The sequence below is a fragment of the Coenobita brevimanus genome, chromosome 40 (assembly GCF_032717465.1).
Source record: "Coenobita brevimanus isolate Jiangsu-jjx chromosome 40, ASM3271746v2, whole genome shotgun sequence".
Classification (NCBI taxonomy): Eukaryota; Metazoa; Arthropoda; class Malacostraca; order Decapoda; family Coenobitidae; genus Coenobita; species Coenobita brevimanus.
Window position 1 is genome coordinate 50,506,473 of NC_136993.1, and position 24,689 is coordinate 50,531,161.

Below are 24,689 nucleotides of genomic sequence, written 5' to 3' on the forward strand. Positions count from 1 at the left end.
ATCTGTAATCAGAGAGGGTCAGAGGAAATCCCATTTCTTTGGAATTGAGTGGATATTGGCTTCTTTCCATGAATTAGGGAATGAAGAAGGTTTTTACGGCGCATAGTCCAGAATAATGAAAAAGAACAGAGGCAAGTTCTGGGAAACACTTTTCAAAACAATTGGTGGAATTTCCTGTCTGGGCCTGGAGCTTTGTTGGTAGGGTAAATTGTCTATGATGGATTTCACGTACCTTGTCTGTATTTTTAAGTAGAACAATTTCGGGAGAGCTGAAGTTCTTGTGTTAGGACGCTCGCTGGCATAACCTCTAAGGTAGAATTTCTGGCAAATGTACCACAAAGATGATCTCCGATTTCCCACGCGGGTCATTTGTATTGGTTGCCATCTGGAGATTTTAGTGGGGAATGGATGATGACTTGTTAAAGTTATTATTGGAAAGAGATTGAGAGTTGACCAGAAATATTCTACTGTTGCCATTAGGGTTGTTAAGTAGTTTTGATGCTTAGTTTTCCAGAAATTTTGATTTATGCTTTCAGATTTATTACAGCTTTTACATAGTTTCTAACAATTTTAAATTGAGAGTGATTCAGATGTTTTTGATTATTATAAGTAATAGTTATATGCTGATGACTTTTGGGCTGCTGTTGCTCTGGCACAGTTGCTATCAAACCATTTTGGAGAGTTCGATCTTTAGTGAATTGTTGACTTGGTAAGAATAAATCCATACCAGCTAGTATTAAGTCACAAAATGTGGGACTAGGTAGAGTTTACATCATTAGAGAAAGAAAGACCGCCATGGCAATGTCAGCAAGATAATTTCTAAATTCATCCCAGTTTGCCCTATCAAAGTGCCATCGGGTCACCTGGACAGGTCTAGTCAGAATGGGGAGGTTTGGGGGGTTAACTAATGAAGCTTTGATGAGATTGTGGTCAGAGGATCCAAGTGGAGACAATACCTCTATCCTGTACTGATCTGGATTATTTGTCAAGAACAGATCCAAAAGATGGGCATTATGCTGAGGATTATCTGGTATTCTGCTTGGTTGCTTTACCGGGTCGCGCGAGATTAAACGATTCTGCAAAACAGCTCGCACTCTAGACCAGCATCGTCAGTCCTGGCAGAATGCAATAACCATTCAACATTATGTATGTTAAAATCACCCAGAATGGTAATATCGGTGCCAAACATGGTAAGATTAAGGTTACTCCAACTGTGTGGAAGGAATCAAATACACTGGGTTCTAGAAGAAGCTAACTGGGGGAGCGGTAGACTGTATATCTGGTAATATTTAACAATTTAGTTTATTCAATGAGTAATCAAAACTGGGTGAAGTGAAGTTTAAATGGTGGAACAACTGCATATTGGGATTCGATATAACAACAGGTGCCACCCCTTGTTACGGAAGTTTGTGGACGAGGTGGTAACCGGAAAACAAAATGGGGATAGTATCAGTAGTCGGTGAGATTCGTGGTTCTGTGAGGAATAGGCAAGTAAGGGATATGGATCTAAGGGAAAAAAATGGACTGAATTTGAGTTGGATACTTAAGCCCACGCGATGCTGATGAAGAATAAGGTGGCATTTTCACTTCGCTGATGAGCATGGCCGGAAATAACACTAGTCGCTGCCAGCACAGTCGCTTGATGGCGAAACCGGGAGTGACCCCGTGCTGCCAGCCCTTACCCTGCCAGTGGTGTGGTAAATCCGAGGTGCCACCTCTTTTGAAAGTAAGATTGCAGTGGCCATTGCTAAGAGAGTGAATAGAAGGTGTGATAGTGTTAAAGCATGTAGTAGTGGTGTAGAGCAGTCGAAGGCAGAGGTATTAAGAGAAGCATGCGTTGGCCTAATCTCTGTGTAAATGAAAGCACTGAAAATGTTCAGCAAAGGGGGATGGTCAGGATCAAGCCCTGAGGGCTGGTGAAACGGGAGCTCCAGCTCTCCCTATCACCAGCTTGCCATCGACCTCGGGAGTACTGCCCTGTTGGACTGGTGCTACAGTCTACTCCTCAGACTTAAAAAAAAAAAAAAAAAATCTAAAGGAGTCAAATTCTGGATCCGTTTATCCTGAGATGCTTGAACATACTGTGTTTAAAAGAACAAAGATCATAGGCAGAAGGAAATAGAGATACAGGAAGACAGTTCAGAAGCTGACCTGTTGCCTGCATGAAGGACTGGGAATATTGGTTAACTTTTACAGTAGTAAGTTAGGAAAGGGGGTCAGAGTTTGCTGCCTGACGGGTGCTACCTGTCTTTTGGGTCCATTCTTGATTTTCACAATCATCCAGGCTTGTTAATGCCAGCTCAGATTCGTTCAGACCATTTCAGGTACAGTTAAACCAATTCACGGTCAAATCATATCATGCAAGCCCCTTTCTAATTGCTAAAATGTATTAAGGTCAGGTTAGATATATTCGTGGTGGTCAAGTTACATTCATCCATGATCACACCCAGGTATATCAACAAGATCAGTACAGGCACTTTAGGTTCTCATGTCACTGTAAGTTAATGAAGTGGAAATGAATCCGTATAAATAGGACATACTTATAAAGGCCTGTGACAAGAAAATCCTCCCTGTCAGCACAATGATTTGGCATCCTATGTGACCGTTCATATTTTTCAGGTTCTATCAGGTCTATACAACTGGTGAAATTGAAAATGAGTAATCTCACTTTAAGGCTGTTAAGGCTGATGCCAATACTGAACTACATTCATACAGTACACTATAAATATGTTAACACATTTTTTTTCAGGGCTATGTTGGGGTGTGTAAAGAAGGGTGGACGGGATGGGCTTCAGTCATGGTAGGTGTGTGCTATGATACAGCTTTTATGAGTTTGGATGGCTAGCTATCAAAGCAGCTATTATTGTGATAATTACCACATCAGAACGGAAATAGGGGGCGTAGGGGGACAGGAGGGATCCGAATGACCTGAGGTTGGGGTCAAGTCTATGAAGACCGTTTCAGGTACGGTAATGAATATACAATAATGTGCCCAATTACATCTTCTAAGCAATAGCTGAGTTAAAGATATTGATTCAGGTCTTTAAGGGCTGGATGGGGTGGGTGAAGACAATAAAATGAAATTGAATGCTTTGGCGGCAGATGGCTGGCTATGACAGTGTTGAGATACCCTGTGGATATGAGCTTTGTAGATAATCACGTAGTACTTGAGGCAGTATTTATTATAGTCATTAGGTTAAACTAAAAGGTGAGCTGGATGATGAAGTGTTGACGTGATGTACTTGGACAGTGGTGGGTAGTGGTACGAGTGACTCGTTGACAGGGTGGGCTGGAAACTGGATCGGACATGGTTGTGGTAATACATCATGGGAGGTCGGGCAGCACTGGTTGACTGGTGTGGGTGAGGCAATGGTTCATACTTTCCCTATTTAGACTATCACGAAATATTTTCCCATAACTTCAGCACGATGGATGTTGGAATGAATGGATCAGAGCTTGTCATCTTGAAATGAGTGCGGTGGTGATTGCTAGTGGAATAATCGTGTGCCATTTCACTGTGTAGTACTCAGCAATAACAGCTGAAACAATATAATATAATATAATGGAACCGAGAGAACTGTCATCGGAATCTGTTCATTTTACTAAATTACATAGTGCTTATAAAGTTAGATTTCCCCCCCCCCTTTTTTTTGGCGAGTATAAAGCAGTCACGAACATTTCTTATATAGTGTCTCACGACTCTGGTTCAAACTATAAATCACACGGTAGGTTGTGCTTTAAAGAATAGACGCATTTTCCCATTAGATTCCTTTTTCTTACCGTGTCCTACCATCTCAGTAATATTATTCAACTTACACTGAAAGTATCGAACTAGAATAGTGATACATTGTCATCATTAAGCCTTTCAGTGCATGACATCTCTTCCAAGCTGAATAAAACCGTTTAGTTGATGCAAAAAAAAAAAAAAAAGTACGTTAATGAGTGGGTATGAAAAGGGTAACGACCATGAAATAACGCCAAGATAACACTGATATATATAAAACAATAATGCATGCTTGATACATCTTATCTCATAACACCAATAAACAATACAGTTTTACTCAGCAGAGTTATAAGAAACACAACTGTACTGCAAACTATCAGGCAGGTCTATTGTGGTTGCTGGGCAGGCTTGGGCCTGAGGGCGCTGGGATATTAATCTTTTGTAACATAAGGGGCCGATAGAAGTCAATGCCCTCTTATTTACTCGTATTGTCTAGGTTCTGGTCTTCGAGTTACCTCTTCGGAAACACCACCAACATAATTTTGCTCAACAGTGGTACAAGAAACACAATGCACTGCAGATTGACAAACAGCCCAGTGGTGGTTGCTGAGCGAGCCAAGATGGTGTGGCTGTGGCTCGGAGGCGTTTCAGCCAGGTCCATCTCCCAGCAGACCGGCGCCAGTCTCTCCACCGTGTACCGCTGGATCAGGCGATGGCAGGAGAACGGATCCGTGGAAACCAAACATTACCTACGTAAGCTTCGCAAGAACCCCAGGACTATTGAAAAGCGTCGTTTATCATCTGCAATAGACTCTGAAGCACGAGGAGTTAAAGGAGAAAAACTTTTAGGTGCAATTACTTCTGCTGCCGAGCCATCTCTATACAAGGAAACAGAAACAGTATCAAGAACATTAAATTATGGCAACACGCAGATACACTCGTTCTATGATTTCCATTCCATCCAGTACTTCAAAATAGTTCCTCATTACTCTCCACAAATGATATGTTCAGATGGGACTTCCTAAATTTTCTTGTATAAATTGTAAAATATATTTGACAATCATCGGGATATGATGTGTGATGAAGTCACAAAATACTTTAATTCAAATGGTCATTGAACCGAAATCTCCAAATGATAAAAGTTCACATTACCGTATTAGCACTGTGAACGCAAAGTTATGAACAAGTTTCAGTGATTTTACGATATATAATTTCTGAAGCAGACATAGACTTGGACATCTAATTATTTAGGAGAAAAGTGCAAAATGGTATACCAAATTATCTATTCTGTCTATATACCTAGGCTGCTTCTCCTAAGTAAATGGAGGTATCCAAGACAGGATGACACACTCCCAATTTACTCATCCACATACACACATTTATTCGTATCTTAGCCCCAAGGGGAGACTGGACAGATCCTCATCACACCACACCACACGAGGGTCAACTGCGCAATGCAATCAGCGACATCTGTAGCTGGGCCTGACAGCAGAGCTAGCTTACCCCTGCCACATCATAATGGACCCATCCCCTTTCCCGCATCTGACCTGATCAAAGGCTGCTCAGACCTAATGTGGGAGAATATCCCCTCAGGGCCACGTCACCATTTATTCATTCACAAATTCTCTTCAATCATTCCTATCATGTGCAACCACTCTTCCTTGCTCAAGAGACATCCCTCTCTCATCTGATGCTCTCTTCACAATGTCCATCGATCCTATTCATTGTTTTCCTCTCAGCCTTACACCTCTCACATCCGATCCAGTGATCTTTTTCAGCAATTGCTCTTCATCTATTCTCTCCATGTACCCAAACCATCGCAACACCCTCTGCTCAACTCGACAGCCATCTCCCGAACAACTCCAGTTCTCCTTCTCACTTTATTATTTCTCACTCGATCCATACATGTCACTCCACACATGGCAATTGTGCCAGAGCAACAGCCCAAAAGTCATTAGCATATAACTCTTACTTAAAATCAAAAACACCTGAATCAATCTCCCAATTTAAAATTGCTAGAAATCATGCAAAAGCTGTATTAAATCTATCTAAATCAAACTTTCTTCAAAAGCAAGCATCAAAACTACTTAACAACCCTAATGACAACAGAATATTCTGGTCAACTCTTAATTCTTTCAATAATAACTTTAACAAGTCATCTTCCATTCCCCCACTAAAATCTTCAGATGGCAATATTACAAATGACCCACGTGGGAAAGCAGATATATTTGCCAGTACCTTTGCAAGAAACTCTACCATAGATGATACCAGCCAGAATGTCTCAGTACTGGAACTTGATTCTCCGAAATTGCCCCACTTAAAATACAGACAAGATTTGTAAAATCCATACTAGACAATTTACCTACCAACAAAGCTCCAGGTCCAGATGGAATTCCGCCAATTGTTTTGAAAAAGTGTTCCCCTGAACTTGCCTCTGTCCTAGCTAAATTATTCAGACTATGCATACGTACTTCTTTATTCCCAAATTCATGGAAAGAAGCCAATATCCACCCAGTTCCGAAGAAAGGAAGTTCGTCTGACCCCTCCAATTACAGACCAATAGCTATCACATCTTCTCTTGGTAAGGTATTTGAAACTTTAATTAATAAGCATATTGTTAAACATCTTGAATCCAACAACTTAATTAATGATAGACAATACGGTTTTCGCCACGAAAGATCCACCATTGATATACTCAATCTCTTAACTCATACCATCCATCAATCAATTGATCTTTTTGGAGAAACTCATGCAGTAGCTCTTGATATCTCTAAAGCTTTCGACAGAGTATGGCACCGTTCCCTGCTGTCCAAACTCCCTTGCTATAGACTAACGTCTTTTGTTCCTTTGATTTCTTCTTATCTTAGTGACAGGAAAATAAGAGTAAAAGTAGATGATGTATATTCGAATTTCCACTCAATTAACGCCGGCGTGCCACAGGGATCAGTTCTGGCGCCAACCCTATTTCTGGTTCATATTAATGATCTCTTATCTGTCACTTACAATCCCATTCACTCATATGCAGATGACTCAACACTACATAGTTCATTCACACTCAGACATCCATTTACAAAGTCTAATATCTCTACCTCTCAACTCAATACAGCCATCTCCATAAATCAAGATCTATCTACAATCAGTGAATGGGGACAAAACAACCTTGTCTCTTTTAATGCTAGTAAAACTAAATATATACAGTTTACTAATAGACAGATATTGCCAGATTCGTACATTACCTTCAGTGCTACTAATATTCCCATCTCCAAAAGTATTGAAATTCTTGGTGTCTCACTTAACAGTGCCCTCAGCTGGACCTCTCATGTCAGATCACTTGCTAAAACCGCCTCAAAGAAACTTGGATTATTGTACAGAGTCCGTAACTTCTTCGCCGATGAGCAGTTAGCTATAATTTATAAGAGTCATGTGCGCTCTCAGCTTGAATATTGCTCACCCTTGTGGAATGGTTGTGGAGAGGTTGCATTAAGACAACTAGACAAAATTCAGAATAAAGCTGTTAGAATCATTAACAACCCTGCCATTACATATAAACTACCTCCCCTGCAAGTAAGAAGGAATGTTGCCTCCCTTGCATTATTTTACAGATATTTTTTGGCAAATGCTCAGACGAAGTTGCGTCCATGGTGCCACCTCTCCATGCCTTCCCTCGTGCTACACGGGCATCTGGTAGCGCTCATGACTGGAATGTCACTCAACCACATTGCAGAACTTCTGCCTATCAGAATTCTTTCATTCCCCGAACTGCATCTCTCTGGAACTCGCTTCCCCAGAGTTGTTTTCCTCCAAACTTCAACCTACAACTGTTCAAGTCTAATTCTTACAGATATTTTATGAACAGAGGACACCAGTAATCTGGTGTATGGATTATTTTTTTTTCTCCATTTGTTTTTCCTTCCTCCGTTCTGTTATTTAAAAAAAAAAAAAAAAAAAAATACTCCTCAGACATCTCATCTCCATTGCATTCAAACTTCTCTCTCCTACACCCATATTCCATGTTTCAGCCCCAAATAACGCAGTCGGTACCACAACACCTCGTACAGCCTTCTTCTTTACATCCATTCTATGCGAACAACATCTAAACACTTTTCATTCCTCCCAGCACCTTTCCTACTTCATTCACTCTAAACTTCACTTTTTCATCTGTTCTTCCATCCACAGCAACATATGACTCTAAATACTTAAAACACTCTACCTCCTCAAACAACTCACCACTCAAAACTATATTTATCCTCCTGCCATCTACCAACCTTGTACACTTCATCCCTTTCCTCTTATTCTCATTTACTCTCAATTTCCTCCTTTCACACACCCTTCCAAACTCCTGTACCTACTGTCTCAATCTCTCATCTGAATCAGCATCCAGTACAGTATCATCCGCAAACAGCAGCTGATTCAGATTCCACTCTCTACTTTCAGCATTCAGCAGACCCAAATCTCCACCTAACACTCTCACTTTCACCTCACTTGCAACACCATCCATATAAATATGAAACAACCAAGATGACATCACACATCCCTGCCGCAGCCCCACTCTCACAGGAAACCAACCACTCACAGTAATTCTTACTCTTACACACGCTTTGCTAATTACATAAAAAAAATTTCACTCCTTTTAACAGCGTACCAGCAAGTCCATACAATCTCAGAACAGTCCATAGCACCTCCCTATCAATTCTATCATACACTTTCTCTAAATCCATGAACACCCAAAACACATCCTTACCTTTCACAGAAATACTTTTCACACACCTGTCTCACAGCAAACACCTGATCCACACATTCCTTCCCTCTCCTAAAACCACCCACCCATCATCGCCAATCACTCCTTCTATACCCTCTCTAACTCTCTTAATTAACACTTTACCATACACCTTGCCTAAAACACTCAATAGACTTATAACCCTAAAGCTAGTACATTTATATGTATCACCCTTACCTTTATTCAGTGGAACCACACAAGCACTTGTCTAGTCAATCGGCACCATACTGCTAACAAAACACATTCAGCAATCTTACTAACCAATCAACAATAGTCGGTCTACCACCTTTCAGGCATTCTGCAGCACACTCATCCATACCTGCAGGTTTTCCTGCTTTCATCTCCTGCACTTCCTCCAACGTGATCAAAGAATCATTCAACTCTCCCAACACATTTATTCCTTGCACACTTTCATCTGCCACAGTCTCAGCCTCCCTTTCCTCCTTTACATTTAACAATCTTCCAAAATTCTCTGCCTCCTTTCTGCAACCATCTCAGTTAACATCCTTCCATCTTCTGCTTTTACTTGCTCTTCCTTCCCAGACTCTCCCTTTCGCACCCTTTTCACCTCCTTCCAAAACATTTTCTTATTCTGTTGAAAATTCTCAGTCAACCGCCTACCTCACCTCTCATCTGCAGCCACTTTAGCATCATGCACAGCTCTTCTCACCCTATTCCGCTTTTTCTTATACCTCTCATGTGACACCTCATTCTTCCTCTGCAGCCACACTTCATATGCACGTCTCTTCTCAGCATATTTAAATACACTTGCATTTGTCCATGTTACTGATATGCCATGATTAAAAAAAGTAAAAGAATAGGACATTTTCATTTTTTTTAAATGCTAAAATGCATTAAATGGTAACTCTAGGAACCATACCACTCTCCGTTTCCAAGCACTGGACCCGGCCATGTGAAATACTGCACGTAATTCTGACAGAACTTGTCTGACCTCTCTGTATCTTTGCCAACTGCACTAACATGTGTTCCATATGCAACCATAAAATAATGAAAGCTTACGTAAACATATGTAAACTCAGGGTAAATATATCTTTGTTAACTATATGGAATGGAATGGAATATGAAGTTTAGGCCAAAGACCAAGCACTGGGACCTGATAGGTCATTCAGCACTTAGTGAACTATATGGCTTTTATGTTAGGAGGACTTTGAGGATAACAGAGCAATAGAGAAATAATCGTTTGTATACAGTATGAAGAGGTTGCCTAATCTGAATAAAATTATTTAATTTTTGCTGGAATAAAATAACAGATTATTCACTACCACTCAAATTAATCTTCATGATTTTTTGTTTTTTGCTATAATTCCTGCTGAAGTTTTACCTATGCCTGACAATATGGTCTGACGTTAGACGGGAAAAAATATACAGTTCCCCTCTTTGAACTACGGGGTAGAAGGTAGAACTGATCCCTGCACATATTAATTTAATTTTCCTTGTTATGTGTGCTGTCCTTTATCAAAGAATTTTACTCTCTGTATGTAGAAGATTTATTTGTAATACATACCGTACGGTTATAGCTAAAATAAAGTGTCTTACCGAGCATTTAGTTAAATTCATTCCTGATAGCATTTGCCACTCTTGGAGTTAAAATGGGTGTAAATTATTAATAATGAAATATCTGATAACCAACGACTCTATATCCCCAGGTACAAAAGTAACTGACCACCTCAGCAAATAGCAATTTACAAAAATTCAGGATTCATTGAAAGATTAATAATTCATTGCGATGAGGTACTACATTTCTGTTACTTCTTCCAAGTCCTGCAGCATCAATGGGCTCTAGGCAACTATCCAGTGTTAGACAGCTTAAAATACTCTGATGCAACAAATAGTGCTTTAAATTGCTGCCACGCTACAAAACAGTTTGCTAGCTGTTAAGGTTCCCATTTTTTCAAAGCAAATTTCCTAATGTTATACGTTTAAAGGGACATTAAGATCAGCAATACTTCATTGTCTGCAATATATATATATATATATATATATATATATATATATATATATATATATATACCTGACAATATGGTCTGATAGATTTAATACAGCTTTTGCATGATTTCTAGCAATTTTAAATTGGGAGAGTGATTCAGATGTTTTTGATTTTAAGTAAGAGTTATATGCTAATGACTTTTGGGCTGTTGCTCTGGCACAATTGCCATCAAACCATTTTGGAGAGTTTGATCTTTTAGTGAATTGTTGACTTGGTATGAATAAATCCATACCAGCTAGTATTAAGTCGCAAATGTGGGACTGGGTAGAATTGGGATCACTAGAGAAGAAAGACTGCCATGGAACATCAGCAAGATAATTTCTAAATCCATCCCAGTCTGCCCTGCCAAAGTGCCATCGGGTCACCCTGACAGGTTAGGAATGGGGAGGTGTAGGAGGGTTAACTAATGAGGCTTTGATGAGATTGTGGTCAGAGGATCCAAGTGGTGACAGTACCTCTATCCTGTATTGATCTGGATTATTTGTCAAGAATCAATCCAAGAGATGGGCATTATGGTCAGGATTATCAGGTATTCTGGTTGGTTGCTTTATCAACTGGGTGAGATTAAATGATTCCGCAAACAGCTCGCATTCTAGACCAGTGTCGTCAGTCCGGGCAGAATGCAATAACCATTCAACATTGTGTATGTTAAAATCACCCAAAATGGTAATTTCATTGCCAAGGGCAAGGTCAAGGTTACTCAACTGAGTGGATATGGAATCAAATACACTGGGTTCCGAAGAAGCATTGGGGGAACGATAAACTAAACAGATATATTTGGCAATGTTTTGGCAATTTAATTTATATAATGAGTAATCAAAACTGGATGAAGTGAAGTTTAAAATAGTATCAACTGCATATTGGGATTTGATATAACAACAGGTGCCGCCTTTGTTTCGAAAGTTTGTAAGGAGATGGTAACCGGGAAAACAAAATGGAGATATATCGGTAGAGGGTGAGATTTGTAGTTCTGTGAGGAAAAGGGCCAAAGGGGATATGGACTGAAGGAAAAAATGAACTGAGTTTAAATTTGTGGTAAAGCCGCGGATGTTGGTAAAGAATAAGGCCGTACCGTCACCTCTTCGCCGACGAGCATTCCCGGAAACAGCAACAGTCGCTGCCGGCACAGTCGCTTGATGGCAACCGGGAGGACCCTGTGCCTCCAGCCCTACCCTGCCGGTGGTGGCAATCTGAGGTTCCACCTCATTTGATTGTAAGATTGCAGCGGCCATTACTAAAGATGTGAATAGAAGGTGTGATATGTTATGCGCATGTAGTGTGGTGTAGACAGTTGAAGGTAGAGGTATTATGAGAGCATGCTGGCCTACTCTCTGTGTAAATGAATGTGACAGAGAGATAGCTAGCGGGACTCTACTTTATACTTCGCTCTGTGTGAGAGACTTGTTAATATTTCCAAGACAAATAAAAATAGTCCCATACTATTCTTTACCTCTCCTGTCACTACATGACAAATGGGAAAGAAGATTAGCTACTCACGAAGCTACTCAAGTATAACAACCGCTCGTCCACAAGTGTAATATATATATAACTCAACTATAAGTAACCACAAAGGAGTTTCAAAGTCTTTATGACATTTGGTAGCAGCGAACGTATACGAACCTCATCTACGAATCAACAGTGAATTCCTACGAAATATCAAGATTGAAAAAAAAAAAAAAAACTCTCAACCAAAAACTCGACCAGCTCCTGACAATATTCTCTCCAACCAGCCCCCTCCGTCTCCCCGATCATCATGCTGATGCAGAGGTGAAGAGGTCACAGGACGCCTTGCAAGTAGTTTAACAATATATTGATACAAACAATCTTGCAACTTCTACGACGAACCAACGAACTACAACCATCTACAATCAACTACAAAGTAACAACTCTACGAGTCGTCTGTATAATCTTCTACACGCACCTACAAGTAGCGGCAGTCTTCATCCTACAACGAGTAAATCACAAGAAAAAAGGACCACGAATACCTCGAGGAAGAAAAACGGAACAAACAAACGAAGAGTGAGACACGACTCATAACTCATCTTACTCACTCGTCTTCACTCAAGTTACTCATCGCTACTCATTCACTCACCACAGCTACCAGTGTGGGAAGTCGACGTCATCATGCGTGCTTGCTGAAAAGACGCCACGTCAGTCAACTCACCACCTGCACCATCACTAACACCATTCCCACCACGGTAAAAATTAGTGAGTTACATAGTTACTTCATTTATACAATACACAGTGATAGACAATATGCTTCTGCACAAACATATAAAACGTGCTGTATAGTTACAGCTTAAATACACATACTTACTTCAGTTATCTGCATAACTCAAACACTAAATAATCACCAACAATAGATATTCTACACTGTATATATTCATTCATTTATTATAACATTTATTTACTACCAACGAGTGTTACCATTTATACCTACATAAAATACGTGTTTCATACATACAACTATACATTATTACATCTACAAAGTAATAAAGAAAATATACCATCACAGTTACTCAGTGAGCGATTAAAAGAACTGTATTAAACATTTATTAATTAAGGCTACCTAGTGGAAACATATAAATTAAGTTACAAGGTAAACTAGAGAAAAAAAAATGGCCAACACAAATGACGTTAGCAAGAGTGAACATCTTCCACACAATCGTGAAGACAATGATTTCCACACAGTGCTGACACACATATTACCCACGATAGGTACAGGTGAAGAACAAGTCAGTGTATATAGTTAATACTGTATAAAGTGTATATATTTTTTTATATAAAATAACAAAATATGGGGCTACATATAATATCATTTTCAGTAATATCTGTGCAATATAAACTAAACTTTAAAAAAGTATCCCAAGGAAATGAGCCAGTAATTATGCAACCATGAACAACATAGAAAAAGAGTACACAAGCGAAGAAAAACAAACTATAGAAAATCAATACATACAAAAAAAAAAAAAAAAAAAAAAAAGTATGAAAGAAAAAAAGAGAGAAATAGAGTAAGATCACATAACAAACAAATGAAAATAAGTGTAAGTGTTACTACATATGTCAAAATACCACATAAACTACAAACAAAAAAGCAAATTGTTGTCTCCACAAGCAAGTGGCATGACACATCATATCATCGACCGCAGCATATGTTAGGACTGCAATTATTACAATTATGTAACGACAAACGATTGCATTATGTTACACTTGCTACAATAATGTAACTACAAACAATATGGCAAACTAATTATGTAACTCCACATTATTACAATTATGTAACGACAAACGATTGCATTATGTTACACTTGCTACAATAATGTAACTACAAACAATATGTACCATTTATGTAACAGTTGCATTAACAAGATGTAACCTGTATGTAACTTTAACTACAATTATGTAACTACAAACGATATGTAACAATTATGTAACTCCACATTATAATTATGTAACGACAAACGATTGCATTATGTTACATTTATTACAATTATGTAACTACAAACGATATGTAACAATTATGTAACAACAGACGATTGCATTATGTTACAAACGATATGTAACAATTATGTAACAACAAACGATTGCATTATGTTACACTTTGCCAATTAACAGTTGCATTAACAAGATGTAACTTTTATGTAACTTTAACTACAATTATGTACCTACAAACGATATGTAACAATTATGTAACAACAAACGATTGCATTATGTTACACTTTGCCAATTATGTAACAGTTGCATTAACAAGATGTAACTTTTATGTAACTTTAACTACAATTATGTAACTACATACAATATGTACCATTTATGTAACAGTTGCATTAACAAGATGTAACTTTTATGTAACTTTAACTACAATTATAAGGCCAAGACACTTATGTAACAGTTGCATTAACAAAATGTAACTACAATTATAAGGCCAACACAGTTATGCATTTCACTACAATAACCCAAGTACATACTGTATTACAGTTAAATAATTTACTTTTAATGCATTTATTCAAATATGCATGCAACTTGTTTAAAATGTAATATTACTAAATAATCACTATTTACTATAAATATTATACGTATAAAATATTCATACAATTATGTTACTTTTACAATATTATATATTTCACTTAATTAGCTTATAAGTTCATTATAATGTGTATATAATATGCATTAATATGTTATGACTATTAACTGTCGATGGTACGCCATTTTCGCGTGACCGAGCAATATGTTAGGACTCCATATTATAATTACAAATCATAATAGATAGATAGATAGAGAGACAGATAGAAGCAGGGAGTCAGATGATGAGAAGGTATTGTGTCTGCGAGAATTGAGCAATGCTAAACATGCTTACACACTCTTAACTCAAGGAATGCTTTATAGGCACACGACAGCGCCTAGTGACCATACACACACATACACACATACTCACACACAGGCTTCCAGAACTTTCCACTCACAAGGAACACACGTGATACGTCTCCTGTTTCACCAGAATTTAGGAAAGAGAGGGCAGAAAGAAGCTAGCCATAGAACAGACAGGTCGCAGGGAGAAGGGCTTAGCAACTTGAGAGAGAGACAGAGAGAGCGAGACAGAGAGATAGCTAGCGGGACTCTACTTTATACTTCGCTCTGTGTGAGAGGCTTGTTAATATTTCCAAGACAAATAAAAATAGTCCCATACTATTCTTTACCTCTCCTGTCACTACATGACAAATGGGAAAGAAGATTAGCTACTCACGAAGCTACTCAAGTATAACAACCGCTTGTCCACAAGTCTAATATATATATAACTCAACTACAAGTAACCACAAAGGAGTTTCAAAGTCTTTATGACAAATGCACTGAAAATGTTCAGAAAAGGGAGATGGTCAGGATCAAGTCCTGAGGGCTGGTGAAACGGGAGCTCCAGCTCTCCCTATCACCAGCTTGCCATCAACCTCGGGAGTACTGCCCTGTTCGACTGGTGCTACAGTCTACTCCTCACATATATATATATATATATATATATATATATATATATATATATATATAATATATATATATATATATATATATATATATATATATATATTTCTGGTGAGATTCTTTTTATAGCATCAAAACCAGGGAAACCTAATTAGATCTTGCTAAATTCGCCAGTAATTCACAACCGGGTTAGAGGTGCAGAAATCACGCTTTAATAGATTGAAGTCCCAGACATGTAAAAGATGTTCTCCGGCAACTAAATTTTAATAAAGATTCTTTGTTATTATTTAGAAAGCAGTATTCTTATATAAATGATTTAAAAGACTGAATCAAGAACTAATTGGTACCATGCTCGGGAATCTAATACCTGTAATGATTCGGAAACTCAGTGAGCTATCGCATATAGACAGATTAGCTGCTGTTGGTAGTTCAGAAGTCTATTGTCTAATGGTCTCGCTGTCAACAGCACTATACTGTACTGAGCATCTTCATCAGCAACTTCTCTTCAGTGAAGTATGCTTAATGTTAGTCTTTCTACCTGGAGAGATTTTCGATCAGTAAAGGCTGAATATAAAACTAGTTAGCCTCACGCTACAGGAGGTCTCCCTGGTGCTGAGAAGAAACTGTATGGCAGAAGTATGGAATACGTATCAGGAGAGACAGGAGGACAAATGAAAAAAATAAGGAATATTGTAGGGTTTGATTAGGATGCGCTGGAATGTATAAGTTTACCCAGACGATATGACCACGTGAGGAGAAAGGAAATATGCGTCCAACTAGAACTGTCTATATGAGTGAGGTGGAATATGATAGGATTGAGAAACCGAGAATAAACTGGATGGACGGTGGTTGAAAAGTTGTATTGTAGTGCCACAAATTTAGTATTCATGTATGTGTTTAGAGGTACTGTAATTTCTAAGTTAGATAGGGTGTAATCTGAATACTAGTCTATGAATTCCTGTCCTAAGTAGTAATTCATATGTTAATGACTGATGTAGGGTTAACTTAATTTTTATATGTATGCATCTCCGTATCTATGCATTGGGTGATGTAATTGTGAATGTTGAGATATGGGAATTCCTCCGTCTGGTCGAGTAATGAATAACATATGCGAGCAGTCTTTCTCCTTGTTTGTGCATCGTTGTCGGGCGCCAAGTTTAGACCTTAAACAGAGTAATGATGGGTATACAATTCTCTCCGTATCCTAGTTGTGAAATGCTTACTAATGAAGCTGCTAGAACCCAAATATGTAAGATTAACAGTCAAAAAGGCCTAAATAATGTCATTTGTGAGGATTTAATAGTCCCGCTTGCCTTAGCCGTCACTAGATGGCATAAGCTGCCCCAAATTCAAGGCGGGATAGTGGTATATTCAGTATTCAAATTAAGTAAGGATTGAATCCCAAATTTTCCCCAGTTCAGTCAAAAGTCCTAACGTCATTTGTACACTACTGTGTGAATAGTGAAGAGAATTAAAACCCACCATATTGCAAAAATACCATCTCATTTGATCTAGCAGTGGCGTCTCTGGCGTGCCCGGGGAGGCCCACTCGCTGCTCAGACATCGTGTGTAATGGACGTTGGTTCAGGTGAGCTGTCCACATTTTTCCTTCCCCCCCCCTTTTTCCTTGTTTAATCCTTACTTGGCGTGAACCATATGAAGTAATATTGTTAAAAACTTAACATAGACTCGCTGCTCAAACATCGTGTGTAATGGACGTTGGTTCAGTCCCCAGACACCGGCGACGTCAGAGTGTGCACGAGGCCTTCTCGTGGTATTGCCCATAGACTCTTACATACACACTTACACTACCCATGAATTATTTTATAATCCAAATGTAGTTGAAATGGTATTGATCTATCAAGTGAACTTCTTTTTTTTGTAGATAAGGAATAGAAATTTAAAAAGTGATGTGATCTTGTAACGGAAAGGCGAAATTCAAATTCATTAACCGTTTTCTTTCTCTTATATTAATATGTTAGGGTTTGATTAGGATGCGCTGGAATGTATAAGTTTACCCAGACGATATGACCACGTGAGGAGAAGGGAAATGCGCGTCCGACTAGGACTGTCTATATGAGCGAGGTGGAATATGATAGGAGTGAGAAACGGAGAATGAACTGGATGGACGGTGGTTGAAAAGTTGCATGAATGAGGGTGCTGTGGGTTGGAGTGAAGGCAGCTTGATGGCAGAGGACACGAAGACATGGAAACGATTAGTTTGTTGCTATCCCATCTGAGATTAAGGCATCTGGCTATAAACACATCAGTGTTCCCTGGCTGACGGAGTTAGGCTAGCCCATAAGCCTTACTTCGTGAAAGTTACTAGAAAAAAAGAGGTATAATGATTTTTGGGAAAGGTGAGTGTTTATTAGAAATTTCACTTTAAACGAATGCCACTTACATTGATACTCTCTTTAATCACGTCAGTGACATAGCAGGTTGATGTCCAAGCTGTAAATGTCCTTGGTTTGATGTCTTATACCTGCTTCCTTCACACTATTCAGTTAATTTTGGACGATATACTGAATGGCTTGCACTTTATCGCCAATAACCCATCTAAAAAGGGAGGACCTTCCTAAGATAAATAAAATCTTGTGTGATTGGTAGAAATAAAGAAAATATGATGTCTCTTTCCTATGATTTTTTTTTTTTTTCTTAATTGAAAGGAAGAGGGAATCAAAGGCCACGAGCCCACAACATTGTTCCTTCCAAGTGAAATAAAAGCAAATTAACAAAGAGCCAATTTCAAAATATGTTAATTTCAATATGCCTGGACACACTGCATTTCAAAGACTGGAGGTCATATGCAGTAGGAAACACAAACAGAGGAAAACAATTCCAGAGCCGACCTATTGCATGCATGAAGGACTTGGAGTAACGGTTAACTCTCACGAGAGAGTTGGACAGAAAGTGGGTGACAGTTTGCTGTTAAACGTGTTATGCGCCTGCCATAGTGATGGAGGGATGCAAGATGACAGTTCTTGGGAATGCTGACCATTGAAGTAGCAATAGAAATAAATAAAAATGCAACAGAGCAGCAAGGAAACAGGATGAAAGGAGCCAGTAACAGGAGGGGAGTAGATGAAAAGCTTCTAACTCCACTTCATTGAGAAAAGGTGGGTAGCATCCCTATGCATCAGAGTTGTACTCTAAACAGGGGCCAATAAGACCCATGTACAAATGTCAACAACTGTGCAAGGGTAAATAATGCAAAGTCAGCTCAGCACACCTAATCTCTTGGAAGCATATTTTGTAATAGATGTAATATGATAATTCCAATATAAATCCTGAGAGAATGAAACCTCAAGTACTGTATGTTTAGAGATGATGAAAGATTGAGTTGGATATTGTAAAAAATTAGGGAACAGCCTTAAAAAAGACTTTGCTACGTTGAAAGATGTATGAACTGAGTTTTTGAAGCACTAGAAACAACAAGATTGCTTTTACCCAAATCAGAGATATCAGCCAAGTCAGTGCTTAGGTGTGCCATAGCTTAATCCCTTGTCTGTTGGAGTTGCTGAGATGGATGCGGCAAGAGGCAGATGGAAAAGTGAAGGGTGAAGTCATCAACGTACGAGCGGATAGGGTTAGTCATTGACGGAAAAAACGAAGAGAGTAGGTGATAGGACAGAGCACTGAGGGACACCATTATTGATAGCTCTAGGAGAACAGTGGCCATCTACAACAGCAGCTATATAATCCTGTCCCTGCTGTAGACACGTGCATACATCTTCTTAGGAAGAGACTGGTGATTTGAGTAAAGGATACCGCCAGCTTCAAAACAGTATTAGGTGGAACTGCTAGAATCATTGCATATGTGAGAAAATGGTGGTTTTCAAAATGGCTGCCACCGGGGTCTTTCAGGACTACAAAGGCTTACAAATCTAATAGAAATATAGTACCTGCAAGACTATTATGGGGTTTTCAGGCACTGCCAACACGATTGTGCTTAAAGGAAATCAATATGACTTTGTGTAATACCCGAAATCCAAGATGGCCGCCATCTGGACCCTCCCCGAAGAAAAAAGCCGTGTATCTTTTGAAAGAAACACCGTGACTGGATGATTTTTATGTTAATTATGAGGTTTTCAGGCACTGCCGACACGATAGTACCTTTAGTGATTCGATATCACCACATTTGATACTCAAAATTCAGGATGACTACAAAGATGTGATGAAAACATAAGCATAGAATTTTATTCAATAACATTTCCCAGTCATACAAATGTCAATACCATGTGAAGCTAATTTCATGAAAATATGACTTAATTATGACTGAAAGTTGGCATTTTCACTTATTTTGACAAACTGACTCTTGTTTATGACAAAAAATTACACATTTGACACCCTCCTTTTTGCACAAACATCACATCGAGCCACACTTACAAACGACTAGCATTCTTTGGGGTAATGGATTCAGGCATTTTTCAGATAGTAGTGTGTCATTGTCTTTCACCCATCCGTATTTCGTAAGGTCTGTGGCAGGGTGGGTAACATCAAGAAGGCGTAGAACTTTACGGACAGAGTAAAATGGTGTCCTGATGTAGCCACGAATTGGCTTGAAGTTGGTGGTAGGGTTTCCACTGAGTTTGGTGTTGGACTTCCACTCAGAGCTGGTCGAATGTTTGTGATTCGGGTTTGCTCTTCGTGCCAGCCCACACCCGAAGGAGATACTCCTCAGCTTTCATCAAGATCTCGTCAGTGAAAGTGTCAGACCGCAAAATCAGCAAGTAATGCTCTGGATCACATAACAGAGAGGCGTGTTTGGTACCTATCTTATTCACTGCATCATCTTCAGTCAATATATGTGCCTTCACAATGACTTCGGAAAGTCCTACTCTCAGCTTATCCGCAAGAGTGTGTAGTGGTAAATGACGCCATCGCTCACCAGTCCCAACTCTACCCACAGTTCTTGGGGGCCTCAATTTTGAAAACATTGAACATAATGAAGAAGACGTGCTACTGTGTCTGTGTCATTGGAAACTACTAGCAGCTGGCCCCTTCCCCGATCCACCTCACAGGCACAGTGCATCACTATGTGGTCAGCGGCTTCTTCCACATCACGTATCAGCATCTCAATAGATTCTGTAGTTTTAGAAGGCGGTTGGGTGGACGGCCTTTCAAAGTGGAAAAACTCTGCTGAAACAACATCATCATCTTGATGCATCCACCAAGCACAACATTGAACTTGACCATCTCAGGAGTCATGATGAGATCGCGAATGAGACACTGTAACATAGTTTTGCTGATCGAGGAGGTCCACAACTTGTTCATTTGTTCGGGTACTGGGACACCTGCAGTGAGCTCAGTGAGGTCAATGGATTCAGATACACTGGCACGGCGTAGACTTTCTCCACCCTTAACAGATGACTCTAAGATGCTGTGAAACACGATACCGGGGCTGGACCTGGAACAAATAGAGTGTCACGTTGATAGCACACAACTAATTGTGTTATCGAATGTTCCAAATGAGGCCAAGTTTGGAAAGGAACGTATTTTCGACATGAGGTCCAATATAATCGATGCATCTAAAGGCAGGAAAGTGGAACTCGCAGCCTGTTAAGCTCTTCTTTAAGTCTGCAATGAGCACACTTTTGTCAGTCTTGGAAGGAAGATCGCCTTCAAATAGAGATGCAGGGGCATAGGTAGATGAAAGTCCGATGCCTCGCTCTTTCACAATTTCGATGTCGCACTTAGCTGCTTCTGTCATTTTCAATGTAATTGAAGAAGTTGCACTCACATCAATGGATGGTTTGCTGTCAAGCTGAGGTAATTTCCTCTTCGATATTGTGGTGAAGAGTGTTTTGTCTTGTCAACAGATCTCTCTCTCCGGAATTCTCATACTAGTTGATCCCCATTCACCTGCACAAGGAGTAGCCAGACAGCCAATTCATCCAATGTCAATTGCGTATTGATTAGATTTTGCAGTTTGATTGCAGGAGCCCTGATGATGTAAGGGTTACCCCTCTCTCACACAAAGCCCAGGAGCTGTGAAACGTTTTCATTCAGCTGATGAGCTTTGCGTCCAGTAGGTTCATAATGAATCCTTGCCAATTCACTATTATTCATTGATATATCATTCATAATATCCTGAAGTTGTTTAAGATGAGGAGGATTTTGTGGAAAATGAGTTGCCACTTGATCACAACCCTCAGACCTCTTGTTTGACCAACAATGCCTCCGGCAAATTTTGATGCCCTGTGGATGGATTGTTCTAGCTTCATATCCGGTGCAACAGCATTGAAGTAACTCTCAACTCGATCCTTCACGACAAACTGACCATGCACGAACTGCTGAAAAACATACGGATGAGTTACTTCTAAGGCTTTCGTGGAATCAAGGTAGAACATGCCACAGCGAAAGTAACTGATGCAGTCACTCTCTCAAAAGATTAGCAGAGAAGCTTCCACGGAAGCTATGTGTATAGGGAAATTTCCTTCTCAATCTGATGCAACCGCATGCTTGATAGTAGCAGCTATCTGTTGAAACATTTGCAGGTACTGACACACCTCAGATTTTGCACAGCATTCTTCGAGAAAACACTCCAATTGTTCATGGAGATTTGATGACTGGTCAAATAGTTCTGCAAACTTAGTGGGTCTTTCGTTTGCACATAGAGCTCTCTGTACTTCGTGTGCACGTTCTATGAATTCGCCATTGATACTATGACCATTCTTCACCAGCCACTCCCAGAATGCCTCTCTTGCCAAGGAGTTGAGAATTTCTGATATCATCATGATTCCATGGAAAGAACGTATTTAATGACTTCCTTCCAAAACTGAGTTCAAGCAGATATTAACAAAAAAATTAAATAGTAATGTCCAGAGAGTACTGCTATATTCCAGCTATATCGAAAATTTGACAACTTTCTTGTTAGCTACGGATTTTGGAAGATGGCCGCCTTGAATTTTTAGTATCAAATGTTGTGATATTGAAGCAGTAAAGGTACTATCGCGTCAGCTGTGCCTGACAACCTCATAAATAACATAAAAATCATCATTTCACGATGTTTCTTTCAAAAGATACACGACTTATTTGTTTGTGGAGGGTCCAGATGGCTGTCATCATGGATTTTGGGTGCTACGCAAGGTCATATTGATTTCCTATAGGCACCATCGTGTCAGCTGTGCCTGAAAACCCCTAACATTCTTCCAGGTACTACATTTCTATCAAAAATGTTATGTCTTTATATTCCTGAAAGATGCCGGTGGTGGCCATTTTGAAAACCGCCATTTTCTCACTTATGCTATGATTCTAACAATTCCACCTAATACTGTTTTGAAGCTGGCGGTATCCCTTACTCAAATCACCAGTCAAAGCCTCTTCCTAAGAAGATGTATAGGGGTTTCCACAACAGGAACTGGACTAATAGAATGACCAGAAAGGAAGGTTGAGATGAGGGCACAGAAGGATGTTTGGAAATTAAATATTTATGTCAGACTCGATCGAATGACACTGAGATGTCAAGTGCAATGGGAAAGCTTTCGCAAAAGATTCAAAAGGAGGATGACGAGTAGTCTGAAAGGAAGGTGAGGAGATTTTGAGCACGGTTGGTGCAATTACACTTCAAAAATTTAATTATAATTACAATTACTTTATTTTTTGTCAAAATTACAGTTATAATTACAAACACATTTCGTAATAGCAACTACATTACAATTACAATTACTGCAAAACAAAATCATTTATAATTACAATCATAATTACAAATTCCCGAATTTGAAAAAACAGTTGTTTTGGTTATGAAAAACAATCATTTTGCATTGTAAGGTTGTTCTTTATTTACAAACAGTGGCACAGACTAATTAGGAGACAAAAATTAAACATTTATTTTTGTATAAGTTGCAGATAGTAACTAAAAAGCTGGTAGTTTTTCAAACAATTCACTATTGCACTTAATCAATAACACTGAACGAAAAGCAGTGACACCAAGTTGAGATCTGTTTGCAGTGAAATAATTTCTGGCAATGCTGAAAACTCGCTCTGATGGAGCAGATGTTGCACTACATCCAGTTACCTCTCTTGCAAGATTCTTCAGTGGATGCAAAGCTTGTAACACTTCTTTCCAGTAATGCATAGTATTGAATCACCGGAAAATAGTAGAGTTCCTTCCTCTACATACTGCTTCAACAAAAGACACCACTGACACTGTGCTTCCCTCTGATCCACGGCTGGATTAAGCATGTGGGAGGCCCGGGGCCCGCTTGGAAGGGAGGCCCCCTTTCCAACTCCCCCAATGGCATACACCACAGACTGGTAACCTAAATCCTAATATATAAATAGGACACTTTTAGTTAGGAAATACTGAACGGGGACTATTCAGCCAATATTTTTCATAGAATATGTTAATGTTCCAGATACAGTTTTGAATATTAGGGATACCTTTCTCCGCACAGGTGGGTGCCTGTGCTCAACTTTCTGCTGCTCTGGTGGGAGGCCCCCTCTTGGTGGGTGGCCCAGGGCCCGGGCCCCTTGGGCCCCCCCCTTAATCCGGCGGTGCTCTGATCTCCGTTGATTTTGGAGCTTTCATGAAAGGTTGTTGATTCCTTGAAAGCAGTGATATGAAACAGGGAAGTGAGCATGGAAGTGAAAAAGCTACTACATGACAGTACTGTGATACCAACTCTAACATATGGAAGTGAAGCTTGGACCTTGCTGGAGGGACAGACGTCAAGACTGAGAGCAGTGGAAATCAGTTACCCAAAAGAAGCATGTGGAGTCACATGGAGAGACAGAGTGACAAATGAGGAAGTGAAGGAATGTTATAGTGTGGATGTGGATGTGATAGGAAGCGCTAGGAGAAACACACTGAGGTGGTTTGGCCATGTGGAAAGGATGGGGAGTGACAGACTGACGAGGACAGTGTATATGAGTGAGGTGGAGGGGGGGAGAGGGAGGGGGAGCCCAAGGATGAGATGGAGAGAGGGAGTGGAGAGGTATATGAGAGAGAGGGGTGTGAGCTGGGACCAGGGCAATGACATGGCGGGGGACAGGGCGACATGGAGGCGATTTGTTTGTGGCCACCCCTTATAATATTAGGGCGTCTGGCAATAGATAGATAGATAGATCGGCAGATGAACATTTTGCTATGAAAGAGAACAGTCTGGGTCTTTTTTATTCCGGTAATCCTTCTGCTAGATCATCCTTGCTACTCTTTATATCAATTGCTGACCCCTCGTGAACCACCTCCAATTCTTCAAGCATTTCCT